The sequence below is a fragment of the Pinus tabuliformis genome, chromosome J, assembly GCF_031772625.1.
Source record: "Pinus tabuliformis cultivar Carrire ecotype Pingquan chromosome J, CPIR1, whole genome shotgun sequence".
Lineage (NCBI taxonomy): Eukaryota > Viridiplantae > Streptophyta > Pinopsida > Pinales > Pinaceae > Pinus > Pinus tabuliformis.
This window is the reverse complement of record NC_142295.1, coordinates 117730597-117743574: the sequence shown is the minus strand read 5'-3', so window position 1 is coordinate 117743574 and position 12978 is coordinate 117730597. Positions and strand designations below refer to the sequence as shown.

Below are 12978 nucleotides of genomic sequence, written 5' to 3'. Positions count from 1 at the left end.
AACATCTAGTTCGACATCCTGTGTTCCATATGGCGGTTCTTTAAAGTTTAAAGTAGTCATAGAATTACATTATCGAGTGCCAATTACTTTGGATTTTTCTTTTCGTGTTTGCTACATGGTGCAGGGAACATTCATATCAGCATATTTCTGTATAGTAATGATTTTATGCCCATTTAATCTACTTATATTTCATGAATACCATATACTGTGAGAAGTTATAGACAGATTCACACAGTTTACGCGCCAAACGAAAAATGAGGACAAAAACAAGAAATGGACCTGGCTTTCATAAATAATATCTCTTATTATTTACTGTGCTTATGTTCTGTTGGAAGAACTTATTATCTTGAAAGGATTCATCACAGAGAAGTAGTCAGGTTGAAATTGCCACAACTTGTTGGCTGAGGTAATGAGAATAGATTGGAAGATAAACCTAATGTTGAGGTGACCAGGTCGAATTGGATGAAATTCTCTTGCATCTGATAAGTCCCCATCACAATCGATGCCACAGGATCCTCACCTGCATCAACAAAAGCTAGACACAACGCATTCTCCGTGTAGAGCCGTTCCATGGAGTTAGCTCCAAGGATCCTCCAAGTAGCGTTGCCCTCCAAAACGAGGTCGATCGTCGGTACGTTGGGTCCAGGAGCTGTGCTTCCCACGAAAGGGGGCTGCCCTGTACCAGTTGCGTCGAAACAGACGTCTTGACCCAACGGGGGAAAGGGATCCACCAAGGTAACGCGCTTGATGTTCATTTGCGCCGCCATCTGGGTGTAGAGGGCCACGAGGGAGTTGTAGATCGGGGTGGCCAGTTGTGTATAGCGCGCCACGGTGCTCAGCTTCGTGCCGCCGCGTCCCCTGGTGTTGATTCGCAGCTTCTCTGCGTCGATCGGCACGTCGACGCCATTGACTTTGATTCCCTGAACACCGATATAGAAGCCATGTGTGGAGGCGTGGGTAGAGTCAGAGCTATAGATGGGGTTCCTCATCAAGGGAGTACGGATGACGTTGCGCGAGAGGTCTGTTGGGGCTCCGCCTTTCAGTGGAGAGAAGACGTTCGGCCCGTCACCAAAGAAGAGATACCCCTCTGAATTCTCCTGTGGCAGACACATGGCAAACTTGCGACTAAAGCCCGCTGCAGCGGAGAGCTGAGCTGGCAGTGCCAGCGTGGACGAGCTCATCCCGGCGACGCCATCCACCCCTGGAAGCAAATCGGAGGGATCTTTGTCCTCTGCGCAAGCAAAGGGCAGGCGAGGGAACCTGACGGGAAGGCCGGATTTTCGACCGTCACTGCTGAGAATCTCAGCCACATCCTGGCCGAGTTGAACACCGGGCTCAGGCACGGAACAGCTATGGTTATTGCAGCCGGGGGCGCGGGGGCCAAAGCAGGTGTAGCAGGCCGAATACTCATAGGACTTACACAGCTTCGTGCTGCAGTCGACCGGGCGGTAAGTGGAGGATTTGTAGGTATTGTTATAGCACCTTACCCACATGTAGTCTTGCTCAATATCTAGCAATAGCTGCAGGACCCGCAGAGGGGTTCTCTGTCCAATCTCCACGCTGTAATTCGTCGACCGCGGATCGTAGCTGATCGGCGTGACGAGGGCCGTCGGGCGCTTCCGGGACGCATTTGCGGGCAATTGACAGAGGCCAACGATGACTGCGGCAATGAGGACGAGAAGAAGAATGAGTGAAGGCATTGCGTTGATGAAGGATCAAAGTGGTCAGTAAAGTTGCTCATATTAGGATGGATGGTCGTTGCGCAATAAATAGGCGGTGTGCGGAAGCCGCAAACATTGACCTGAAACATTTTAGTTGTTTTGTATTGGTTGGATCAAGATCCAAACTCTTAAAAAACTCTTAAAAAATGTGTTACACATGTGCGCACAGAGCCCTATAGTTGTTGATTGATGTGACTGTTTGTTTATCTGCTTCACAGGTCGATTGCTCTAAAATAACATGAAAGGGCCATTTTCCGCATGCTCCAAAATCCGTTTTTCAGTAAGTCAATCAGGACCCCGGATGGGCCGGATATTTTCGTTATCGCTCTATCCATATGCTCTCTTTCCAATAACCAAGAGTTGCATTTGCTGGATAGGTTTTTGCGGCGTGATTGGGGAGACTTTTGACCAGTAAAACCGTCGGAATGAGGGCCCGTCTTATCCCTTATCCCCACCGCCATTTGCTTTACATAATAGCCCACAATCTTTCTTCGAAGGGATCACCAACCATGGAATTAGCTGCCCAGAATCTTTCTTCTAATGTTATTGGCACCGAGAACAGGGAGCACCAAGAATGGAATTAGCTGCCCAGGATCTTTCTCCTAACGTGATTAGCACTGAGGACGGAATTGATAGGCAAATTGCCTGTCACGGAACAAATTTTCTATCAAATACCGCTAACAATTCCGTAAAACCGTGGGTTCTGTAATCGTCAAAACCATCACATTTGCAGTGCTGTTGTTCAGTTTTGAAATTACTACATCAAATTTGCAGCGTTGTTCAGTTTCGAAATTCCCACCCTGATTAGCACGATGCGCTGTAACTATCATGCTGGTCCACGGAGATTGAGGTTAACTTGGTCATTTCAAAGGCCGATCATGGTGGACTATGCTCAATCATAACAACTAGATTCAATTATGATTAATGATGGTTAAGAATGTTAACCATAGTTATATAGGGGTCATGATAGTTAATTATGGTGAACCATAGTTAACCAAGGTAAACTAGAGTGACTATAGTTGACTATGATTGACCACATTAACTATGATTGATAATGGTTTACCATGGTTGACTATAGTGATTATTGTTGATCAAAGATAACCAACTTGCTTATCATTGAATGAGATTGATAATGGTTTACTATGGTTGATTTTAGTTGACTATATGGTGATTATAGTTGATTGAAGATGACCATGCTCGCTCATGATCCACTATGGTTGACCATGGTTGACTTAAATTGACTTGGATGACAATGGTCAACCTTAGTAACCATGATCAACTATGGTCAATCATGATTAACTATGGTTTGATTTTTGTTTGTCACATTACAATGTTGCTTTTTTGTTTGTCACATTACAATGTTGATTTTTTTTTTGTCACATTTCGGTGCAAATTTTTTCTCATCACATGTGATGTCTATTTTTGTTCATCACATTGTCATGCCAATTTTTGTTTGTTAGATTTCTATGTTGACATTTTTTTATACATTGTAACATTAATATTTATTTGTCACATTATGATGCCAATTTTTTAATATGGTTTTTATGGTCAACTGTGATTGAGTATGGGTGAACTTTCTTGATCATGGTTGTCAATGTTTAACTATAAATCAATATGGTTGACCATGTTAACCATGGATTACCATGATGACAATGGTTGACCATAGTTGAGCTAGTTTGACCATTGTTGAGTATGGTTGTACTATTGAAAAAAATTATATCAAAAAACAAATACTGAAAAACCCTAAATATTAGATAAACTTTAAACTTATTAAATACGGTATTTTTTTAGGATTTGCTATTTTTCCTATATATAGTATTGTAAGTGACTATTCTAGTTTAAAAATTCATATGTATAGAATGTAAGCGAATATTCAATAAAAAACAAGTAATTTACTATTAAAATCGGCATACTTTTGGCGAGTATCACCCATTTAATCATATATATGTAAAAAATGGGCAAAATTTTAACAAAATTGACGAATTATTTTTTCCAGAATATAATAAAAAATAGCCCATTCATGAAATTTTTCCCCTAAAATTTTCCCTATTAAATATAAACATTAAACATTTTCCACAAATCTTAATATTAATATTATTAATAAACCTTATAAATAAAGGCTCATTAAACCTTAATATTAAATCTTATTAATACTAATATTACTATTAGACCTTGGTTATGGTTGAGTAAGGTAGACCATGGTTGACTGTGATCAACTATTATTGGCTATGGTTAACACATGGTTGAATATTTAAAAGTTAAATATAAATCTTGACTACAAAGATTGACGATGTTTGACTATGTTATCGCGTTGTGACATTGTTATTTGTTCGTCACAGTGTGACAACTTTTTTTTGTCACACTGCGAAGTTGATTTTAGTTCGGCATTTTGTGATGTTGATTTTTTGTTTGTCACATTATGACTTTGATTTTTTGTTTGACATATTGAGATGTAGATTTTTTGTTTAGTGTACTTTGCTGGTCATTTTTTTGTTTCTTATATTGCCCTAAACTTAACTCAAATGTGGATTCTAGGAATATTTCAAAATATGATGGACAAGAGTGAGGTCAATTGATTGACCTCACTCTTGTACATGGAATTTCAAAATATCCCCAAAACACGCAATCGAGATAAGGATGCACAATATATTGTGATGTTTATTTTTTTCATCACAATGTGATGCCAATTTTTTGTTCATCACATGTGATGTCAATTACATTTGACATTGTTCATATTCACATATTGTGATAATGCAATGTGATATTTTTTCTCATGACATACAATGCCAATTTTTGTTCATCACATTGTGATATTGATTTTCATTCATTAGATTGTGATGTTGAATTTTGTTTGACACATTGCGATGTTGATATTTATTTGTCACATTATGATGTCAATTTTCGAACATGGTTGTGTGTGATCAACTTTGGTTGACTATGAGTGAACATTGTTGATCACATTGTTGTCAATGTTTAACTATGATGAATATGGTTGACAATGTTAATAATGGATGACCATGATTGATAATAGTTGAGTTGGTTTGACCATGGTTGAATATAGTTGCATTATTGAAAAAAGTTATAAAAGTTAATTGAAAATTGAAATTAAAATCCTTAAATATTAAAGAATATTAAACATAAATTAAATTTATTTTTTTAAGTATTTAAAGTTATTAACTATGATCACTATATTAATGTTTATGATCCAAAATTAAACATGAACGCAAAAAATTACAGATATAACCATAAACACAGAGATGTAGCAGAAATAACATTTCATTTTATTAATAACAAATATTAAAATAAGCTTACAAACAGAATGGAAATAAGACTAGCTCGGGTGATGGTAGCATATCTCTAAGAAGAGATGTGATGGCTACCTACATCTGAACTGTGTTATAATGAGGCTCGAAGGCCTATTTATTATTGAGAAACAATGGAAAACCCTAAACATCCAAAAACCTAACCCGAGGAGATGAAGCGCCAAAACTATGGGGCACGTTTGGGTAAATTGATACATAAACTTCCCAAGGTCGTAACTTTGGCATACGATCTTTGTTTGACATGCATAATACCTCGTTAGAAATATATATATAAGGACTACAACTTTCCAGTGGAAAACATCAATCAATGACCCATGGTTGACCTAAATTTATCAAAAAACGTCGTTTGGGGCCTCAAAACGGCGTTGGAAGTTCAATACCCAAAAAACTGCCAAAAATAGTAAAATGTGCTAAAATTAAGGAAATTGAAAAACTAAATGAGATAGTGGTGGGGGTCCAAGTGGAATAGGCAAGTGGCCACCAACATCCACCAGGATCATTCCTCCCCACTTAGGAAGAAATGGTCCTCATTGCATTGATTGCCTCCATGAGATGGGGAAACGTCTACTGAACTTGGTCCCTGGTGAGCCACTTGCCTTGCTGCAGGAGTTGGCCAACTTTGACAAACTAATATAGTTGGATCTTCTGCTCGCGAGTGTTCTTGATCTATGTGTCCATAATCCGATCAGTTGTGGCCTATTCCATGTAGTCTGGGTTTAACTCTGTGGGTGTGAGTTGTTTTGCAAATGTCTGATGTATCCAGTAATGGTGGGAAGTATGGTCGAAGGCAGTCCACATTGAACACTGGGTGAAGGCTAAGGAATTGGGGAATGTTGAACTCAAAAGAATTGTTTCCCGTAACCTTGGTAATGATGTAAGGACCATATTAGAGTAGTCTGAGCTTCCGATGGGCTCCGGTAAGGTGTTCCTTTTGTAAATGCAACCAAACTTTGTCGCCCACCTGAAACTTGTGTGGCACCCGATGTTGATCATGTCGTTTCTTGTACTTGGAATTTGACTTCTCCAAGATGTCGTGAACCTGCTGATCGGTGTGTTGGATGCATTCAATAAATCTAGTTGCTTTATCAGCCTCACACAATACATGTGTGGATTCTATCTGTGTAGTTGCATGAGGCATGGCAACATCAATCAGACACAATGGTTGAAATCCTAGACCCACTTGAAAGGGACTATGACCAGTCGAGCTATGAAGAGCTCTGTTATAACTTTGTTTCACATAGGGAAGACTTGCATCCCAGGTTTGTGGATGCTTGGAGTTGCACATGCAGATTATGTGCACTATCATCCTATTGATGACCTCCATTTGGCCATCAGTCTGGGGATGGAAGGCAGTGTACTTGGTGAGCTTGGTTTCCAATAGTGTCCAAAGGCTTGACCAGAATGTGCTTAGGAAATTGCTATCCTTATCTGATATAATGGTCTACGGAATCCAAAAATGTACTTATACTCGTTCAAAAAAGAGTTTCATGGTGTCCTCTGTTGTGATACTCTTCGTGCAGGATGCTAATATAGCCATCTTAGAAAATCTATCCATGACCACAAATACATAGTCATTACCATGCTTGGTATAAGGGAGGCTAGACATATAGTCCATGGAGATGGATTCCCATGACTCATTGGGAGTAGCCAGAGGAGTGTATAGGCCTTGCTTCTTTTTGGTTGGCTTGGCGATGGCACAGACAGTGTAGGATTCGATATATTTCCCAACATCCAGTCAGAGTTTGGGCCAATAAAAGTACCTTTTTAGTACAACCACAATTTTCTCCACACCAAAGTGTCCTACGACCTTACTGTAGTGCGCCTCCCAAATCAGCTTGGCACACTCACTTAAAGGAACACAAAGGTGGCCTAGGTAGCATAATAATGTGTCTTGGAGGTGGAAATCAGGAAATTTATTTCCATCTACTAGCATCTGGTATGTGGAGGTGAAATCTGGATCATTTTTGTATACTTGTGGCTATCTAGAGATCTTGTGGCCACAAGAGTTGAGAACAATAGTTAGTGTTGCAACTAGGGGCTAGCTGAGGCAATCTGCAACATGATTTGTGCTACCCTTTTTGTATTTAATGTTCAAGTGGAATTGTTGCATATAAGTATACCACTTCTGATGGTGATCATTCTACAACTTCCCTTGTGTCCATATAAACTGAAAAGGTCAGTAATCGGTGTGGATGACTGTCTCCTTCCACATAATGTAATGCTTCCATTGTCGGCAAGCTTGCATGAAGGAATACATATCTTTATCATAGGTGGGGTACATTAGAATTGTATTAGAAAGTGTCTCACTATGATAGGCCACTATATGCTCGTGCTGGGTTAGGATTGCACCAATAACATAGTCTGAGACATCTATCTCCATTTCAAATGGTTGTTGCAGGTTTGGCAGTGTGAGTACCGGTGTAGAGCAGTGGTAGTGGTTCAACTCAACAAACGCCTTTTTTTGGGACTCGGACTAGGAAATATTTGCTTTCACCCTGCCCTTAGTAATCTGACTCAAACGGCAAGTGATATGGGTGAATCCCAACACAAACCTTCAATAAAAATTTGCAAGGCCCAAAAAGCTGCGAAAATCTGTTAGAGTGTTCGAGGCTAGATAATCCTGAATAACTTGGATCTTAGTTAGATCAAAATGCATGCCATGCTCATCTATGATGTAACCTAAATATTAGACCTAACTCATGCCAAAGGTGCATTTCTCTAAGTTGGCACATAGATTGTGCTGCTGAAGGGTTTGAAGGACCTGTTGAATGTGTTGCAAGTGTTTTTCCCAACTCTTGCTGAAGATGAGGATGTTGTCTAGATAAAAAACCACGAATGAGTTGGTGAAGGGCCACAAGATGTCATCCAAAAAAGTAGCATGGGTATATGTCAACCCGAAGGGCATAAACAACCATTCAAAAAGGCCTTCCTTGGATTTGAAGGTGGTCTTCCATACATCTATAGGCTCTATTGGAACCTGGTGATAGCCAGACTTCAGATAGATCTTGGTGAAATACTTGGCCCCATTGAGTTGGTCTAGAAGGTCATCAATCTATGGGACTGGATACCTGTTCCTGACACTGATTTTGTTTAGTTCTTGATAATCAATGTAGAGCCTCCACGTCCCATCCTTCTTCTATATAAGTACAATCAGGCTCCCACAAGGTGAATAACTTGGTCGAACGTGCCAATTTTGCAGCAAAACCTTGGTTTGTAGCTTGATCTCTTCATTTTCTAGAATGGAGCGTGATATATCAGCCCATTGGGTAGAGGTGCTCCAGGAGTCAGATCGATCAAATGCTTGACCTAATAGTGCAAGGTTACCCCTATGGTTGAGGAGAAGATGTCCCTATATTCTCCCACGACCGTATCCACCTTCTTTTGTTGCATGGAGTAACCTTTCCCAGGGGCCATGGATGTGGCTATGATCTTCCCCAGGTTACTTTGAGATTGAACCATAAAGAAAGCAAATTTCCCAGTCTAGGAGATGATCTTACTGCATTTCTTAGCATAGATCAAAGAGATGGCGGTAGGCGGGGTTAACTACAGTATCCTGTAGAACTTATTACCCAAAAAAATAATAACAGAGCGAGGTCTAGACTCATATACAACATGCCACTTCCAAAAGTATGGTTTTCCTAATAATACATCACAAACTTCAAGAGGAGCAACATCACACAGTACCTCATCCGTGAAGGGCTTGATGATGTAGGGAAGGCAACAATGTTGGTTGACGCGAAGATCTTGTCCTTGGTAAAGCCACGCGATGGTGTACGGTTGTGGATGTGTTGTAGTTGGTAGGCCCAATCACTTCAAGAATTTTTCTGAAATGAGTCTCTTTGGGCTCCCGCTGTTAATAATGAGTTGTAACGGAGAACCTTTCACTCACATCTGTGAGTGGAATAGGCATTGCCCCTCCTCTGGATCTTCAAGCTCAATCTTTTGGATCTTGGTGGTGGCCATGGTGGCACTGGGCTCCATGTCAATTATCTTCTTCCCTTTGTCATTCCCCTTGTCAGGTTTTGAGTCAGTCAAAACATGTGTCTGATTTGGAACCCTTCAGCTTGGCCACTAGTGACTGCTTGGCCTGACACCCACTTGTGTTATGAGTGGAGATCTTATGGAACTCACACCACTTTCTCATGTCCTTGTTTGTCTTCATGGTGTTGTTCTTTGCTTGTAGCTTTGATGAGTTATCCTGGGTCACCCTGCCTTGGCTCTGTCCTTTGCTCTGTGGTTTGGGGGTGCCTTTCCCTTGCTTTAGATTCACAGATCAAAATTCTCGGTTTTTCTATTTAAACTTCTGCTAAATCTTTACAACGCATCGGTACATTGGGTCGAGCGAGGAGAGGTCCAAGAACTCCACCTCATCCAGGATACACTTGTGTAGACATCCACGGTACTTGAATACCAAACGTTGCTCAGAATCCTTGATACCTAACTTCGTGCAAAGGGTATGAAAAGCATTGGTAAAATTTGGCACGTCTTGGTCCCTTCCCTGCTGCAGCATGGTCCACTTTTTGTATTTATCATCATAGCTCTTGAAAGGGTAGTACTTCTCCTTGATCGCATCCTGGAACAAATTCCAAGTGGGTGCAGCTGAAAATAGTGAGGGTGTCCTTTCGTCCTTCTTCTCACAACAGATTTCCCACCAGTCCTTGTGTAGGGGGCAACTTTGAGAAGCGCAAAAGTAATCTTTTCCTGGCTAGAAAAATCATGAATAGAAAAATATCCTTCTAGCAGATTTAACCATTCATCTATGACATCCCATCTATCTGACCTTCAAATATGGGGATGTCAAAGTTAACTTGTACGGCTTAAAGGGTGAAGCGCTTCTAGAGTAGTTGTTGGAAGGTGATGCGTCGCCTTCAGGTAGCTGCTGAAGGATCTAGGAAAAGTTGTCCATCATCGCGTTCCTCTATCACTTGAGGCCTTCTTCGAGAAATATTTTGAAAGGATCTCCTGACCCCTCATCTTTATTTTCTTCTGCCACAGGCAGCCATCGGGATTTGTGAGGTTGGTCTTGCAAAGGTTTGACCAGTTCAAGCCCTAACTCCTTATATCTTGACCTCGTTGGGGACATGCAAAGAAAAACAGAGAAAGAGCTTACCGCTCTGATCCCACTAATTCAAACTTAAACAAGAAGGAAAAAAATTACAAATATAATCATAAACACAGAGACACAGCAGAAATAACATTTCATTTCATTAATAACAAATTCTAAGATATGCTTACAAACATAATGGAAATATGACTAGCTCGGGCTATGGTAGCTTATCTCTGAGAATAGATGTGGCGGCTATCTACCTATGAATTATGTTACAGTGAGGTTCGAAGGCCTATTTATTATTGAGAAACAATGAAAAACCCTAAACATCCAAAAACCTAACCCTTGGAGATGAAGCGCCAAAATTATGGGCCTTGTTTGGGTAAATTGGTACATCAACTTCCCGAGGTCGTGACTTTGGCATACAATCTTCATTTGACGTGCAAAATACCTTGTTAGAAATATCTATTTGAGGACTACAACTTTCAAGTGGAAATAGAAGGTTCTGGTTTTCCCAAAAGACATCGTTTAGGGCTGCAAAATGGCTTCGAAAGTTCAAGACCCAAAAAATTGCCAAAAATAGTAAATTGTGCTACAATTAAGGAAACTGAAAAACTAAAAGAGACAATGGTAGGGGTCCAAGTGGAATAGGCGGGTGGACATCAACATCCACCTAGATCAGTCTATGTCCATGTTGACTATCGACATGACACTTATGGTTGATTATGGGTATGTTGTGCATAATGTTTTTGGTTAATTACAGGGTTTTTGAACATAATTTGTATAATTAATTATGGTTAAATGTGATGTCCATATTAACTATGGTTGATCATGTCAATAATGATTTATGTGTGCTAATGTGTAGACCAACCTAGATCCATCTTAACTTTGGATATATCAAGCGCCGAGAGGGATCAAATCCCTTGAGGTGAAAACCTACTTTTTGAGTACAAAACTTGAAGGTTTGCACCTCAAGAGATTTGATCCCTCTCGGAGCTTGATAGATCCAGAATTAAGATGGATCTAGGTGTTTGGCTTTGTTATATTCTTTCCACGACTAGCCCACGTAGTTAACCGAGGGGTTATAAGGGAGGTGAAGCCCCCCCTTCGTTGCGCTGATTGTGTAGCAGGGGGAGTCACAGGGGGTTTGATGGGTGCAGGTAACCCCATTTTATTAGGCTGGGTGAACCTACCTATGGTTTTATGCATGATTTTCGCACATGGTTTTGGATGTGATGGTTTTCGGTCCATGGTTTTGGACACGATGGTTTTCGGTCCATGGTATTGGATGCTTCAGCATGTATAAATACGTATTGTAATATTGAAAGGAACATAATGAAAAATCAAGATGGTAGTCCTGGTTTTGGGATCCAGGGGAAAATCTCTATGTATATGTGTTTTATGTGTTATGCTCTCGCGTTGCTTATTTTATGTGTTCTAGAATTCGTATCTAGGTAATTTCTGTACGGGGTTAAAACCTACATTTGGTATTAGAGTTCTTTTGGATTCAAGGGGATGCCTTTATTGTTGAGGGGTTTTTCTTGGGCCGTGGTAGACCCTGTTCAGTGGGAGATCTACGAGATCGATTCTGGTGGTGAAAGAAGATGGCGAGCAGTGGAAAGATAGAGATCGAGAAATTTAATGGTCAGAGTTTTGAGTTGTGGAAACTCAAGATGAAGGATCTATTGGTGGATAAAGATCAGTGGATCACGGTAGATCTGGGTACTAAACCAACTGGATTGTCCGATGAAGAATGGAAGAAGTTGGACCGGAAGGCAAGGAGAAAAATACAACTGTGTGTCTCAGATTCAGTATTGCTGAATGTATCAGGGGAAGCTACGACGAAGGCTTTGTAGGACAAGTTAGGGAATTTGTATCAATCTAAGTCTCTAGTGAATAAACTGTTCCTGCGGAAAAAGCTGTATAACCTGTGGATGAAAGATGGAGACTCGGTGAAAAAGCATCTGAATGCATTTAATACTGTGGTAAGTCAGCATCTATTGATATTAAAATTTCAGAAGAAGATAAGTGCATCAGTTTGTTGTGTTCTCTAACAAATTCATGCGATAATATAGTTATTGCAATAGGTAGCAATGCAACTGCCTTGCAGTTTGATGAAATAGTCTCATCCTTACTGACAGAGGAGATGAGACGGAAAAATATGGAGAGCCAGAATTGTGATGTCTTGTTTGTACGAAGACGATCCCAGAACAGAAACAAAAATAAGTCATCGAGTGGGAGATCTAAATCTCCAGGAAAACATATAAAGGTGGTGTGCTGGAAATGTGGAAAGGAAGGGCACTACAAAAGGGACTGTAAATCTAAGGCTCTTGATAAAGGAAATGGATTTGATGATGCTCCTTCTGTAGAGGTGAAAACCACCTCAATGAAGGTGGGGATGTGTACTTGGCTTCTTCAAGTACACATGTAGATCATAAGGCATGGTTGATTAACTCAGGTGCATCCTTTCACTTCACTCCCCATAGAGAGTGGTTTTGCGAGTATGAGAAATATGATGGTGGTGATATCTTCTTAGGGGATGATAAGAAGGCTAGAATCGTTGGTTGCGGAAAGGTAAAGTTGAAGTTGCAAGGTGGAAGGGTTAGAACACTTCCGGGTGTTCTGCATATTCTTTCATTGGCCAAAAATCTGATTTCTGTAAGCAAGTTGGATGATGCAGGTGTAAAAAAAGTGTTCGAGAAGGATACCTGCAAGATGGTTCAGGGAGCACTGTATTGATGCAGGGAGTTCGAATTGGAAGTTTGTACAAGTTGCAAGGTAGCACTATTGTTGATGGGTGTAACAGTTTTGTGGTTCCTGAAAGTGGAGCAGAAAATCTAGTGGTCTTTGGAGAGAAGACCATGTTGTGGCATCAAAGGCTTGGACA

The 12978-nt window shown here is 40.5% G+C and overlaps 1 pseudogene; it reads right to left on the bottom strand.

The window, feature by feature from the left end:
- Positions 1-286: 286 nt before the first annotated feature.
- LOC149225834 (putative aspartic proteinase GIP2 pseudogene) lies at positions 287-1727 on the bottom strand (annotated as a pseudogene).
- Positions 1728-12978: the final 11251 nt, after the last annotated feature.